Source organism: Malurus melanocephalus, unplaced genomic scaffold (assembly GCF_030028575.1).
Source record: "Malurus melanocephalus ecotype Western Australia unplaced genomic scaffold, MMel_1.1 scaffold_144, whole genome shotgun sequence".
Taxonomy (NCBI): Eukaryota; Metazoa; Chordata; class Aves; order Passeriformes; family Maluridae; genus Malurus; species Malurus melanocephalus.
The window spans coordinates 267,342-270,020 of NW_026623376.1; positions in this window are offsets into that span (position 1 = coordinate 267,342).

Sequence of the window (2,679 nt, forward strand, 5' to 3'; positions counted from 1 at the left end):
CAGACAAACAGAAATGAGGGTGACACAGAGGCCTTTCCAGCCCCAGGGCTGTCCTCAGAGATGCTGACCCAGTTTCTAAACAGGACAGAAAGTTGCAACACTTTAAGGTTTATTATCATTAAACAGTGTCAGAGGCTCTGTGTTTGTCCTCACAGTGCTACTGCCAGTGCACATAAAAGCTAACAAAATAAGCCACTAAGTGCTGGCAGCCTTGGTAAAAAAAAATTAAAATAAAATAAAATAAAAAAAAAAAAACAACAAGAAACAAACCCAACCAATCTACTAAGTAAGAAATAAGTTAATGAGGAAAAATTACAAGGAACTGAAGACTTTGCATGTTCTTCCAAATTAAGGAGAACAAAGGGAAAGGATCAGCTCTTATTTTTGCAATTAAGGTGTTATTTATGGCAATTTAGCTGTTTTAAAATTAAGCCTGGATACAGTGCTGCAGAAAACACATYTGATTTACTCCCAAGGCTTCCCATCAGTTTCTCTGTGTGCTCCAGCCAGCCAGCCAGCCAAAATACAGGAGTTCTGAACTCGCTGTGTGCACTCCAGGCGCCTGTAAAACACCCTGAGGATTTATCCCCACCCTGGGGGCAGCTGGACTGTGACCACTGGAAACAACCTCAGCCCACGGTGCTGGCACTGGAGCTGAGCTACTGCACCTTCGGGCCACGAATCTTCCAGGAACCAGAGAGAACATTTTGTAGGAGCAAAAAGGGGAAAAAAAAAATAGATTCTGCTACTGTGCCTACGTGCAACCTGCATGTGAAGAGGGGTGGAAAGGGGACACTCAGAGGGGCCCCTGTGTTTGCAGGGAAGGGACGCAGCCCCACGGGGACGTTTGGAGGCACTGACCTGGCAGAGCAAACAGCCCCTCTGCCCTGTCCCAGCAGGGAGGGAACCATCCCATCACAGGACTGTCCCACCCCCTCCAGGGACACATCCACACCCACGGGCTCGAGGGAGGGAGGCAGGGAGGAGGAGGAGGAAGATGCCAAGGAGCCCCTGGCAGAGCCCTTTCTTCTGCGCCACACTTCTGTGCAGGGAGAAAACACACCAAAGACCGTGCCATCCCTATGCATCTTTTGTGGTATTTCCCCCCTATGACAGAGTTGGTAAGGTTTGCAGAGAACCTGTATGTTAAACATTAAAATCGTGCACACTATTTGTAGGATTCAGCCCCAGATGCCTTCTTGGTTTTTTTTACAGAAACCTATATGTTAAACATTAAAATTGTGCACACTATTTGCATCAGCCCCAGATGCCTTCTTGTTTGTTTTGTTTTGTTTTTTTTACAGATTAATAAAAACAATAAAGAAAAAAATAAATAAAAAGGATGTAAAGCTTAGTTAAACTCAAAAACAGTTCAGAGAGGAGAGGACTGAAGATGCTGGGAAGACATTCAGCCTTGCCGTGCTGCTGCTCACAGACTCCCCTCTTTCAAGRAGACATGAAAGGAGATATTGCAGCATGATAGTGGCAAAATCTGTTGATTTTTTCCAACCCCCATGGCTGCCGGCCTCGGCATCCCGTTCTTTGAAGCCACAGAGTAAACAGGTGTAACTGCTGTGGCTCTGTGGGCAGAAGTGTTCCCAGGAGCACAGGGTGCAGCAAGAAAAGCCCCTCCTGCCATCCTGGAGAGTCAGAGCACTTGGGCTGGAAAAGGGGCAAAAGAGAGAGAAACAAAAATCAAGAAAACCTTCCACAGAGGAAGATCTGCTTGTGAATGAAAGGGTCCCCAGGGTTTGTAAGTAACCACACAGGTAATGGCTTTTCAAAGGATGGCTGCAGGAGGATGTGAACAGGGATGTGACAGAGATGTGTCAGCTTCTCACCAGCCCAGCAGAGCTGCTGGAGGCACRAGGGGTTTAACTGGAGCACCTGGAGCTCGGCAGGAGATGAGGAACAGCTCAGGGCCTCAGAGGGATTGCAGGGATTTGATTTTATTCAAATCTAACTGACCAGAAGATTTCTCTTCTCTTCATTCACACTCTCCCAGCAGAAACATTTATTATGCTAAGTGAAATGTTTTAACCACTGGCACTGTTGGCTGCAACAGTTCTTCATAAGCAGCTTTAGCRTTTGCTGGGATCAGCACCCTGGGGCTGGAGATGGTGTTTCACCCTTTCCTCTGCTTTTAGTCTTCTCTTCCTCRCTCCTCTCGCCTCCAGCTCTGTCCCCTGCCCCTTTTTCAAGTTGCAATGCGTTAAAATAAAAGTATTAACGGCGCTTATCTGATGCATGGGAGATTGTGAGAACAAGCTGGCAAGCAGCCAGGAGCTAATAGCAGCATAAAGCAATTTGCTGAAAAAAAAAGAATTAACATGCTAATTGTCAGGCTGGAGAGGGTGCTGGGGATCACAGAGAAGGGGGAGTGGGGGGAGAAGAAGACATTGATTACTCCAGATTTAAACAATAAAGGACTKAGGAAGAAAGAAAGGRTTTGAARCKCTTTTCTTCTTTTTTGTCCCATTCGCTGCTACCCTCCCCCAGCTCAAAACCTCCAGCCAGAGCCTCAGGCACTCACGGGAATTTATCCGAAGATCTCTTCCTTTTTAGCATCGTGTCACTGGCAGCTGCACCACGGGCTGCGGAGCTGGTCGGCAGCACCACGCAGTTGTGCCCTTCCCACGGAGCGAGTGGCGCTGCCGGGAGCGGCTGTCGGGGGGACAG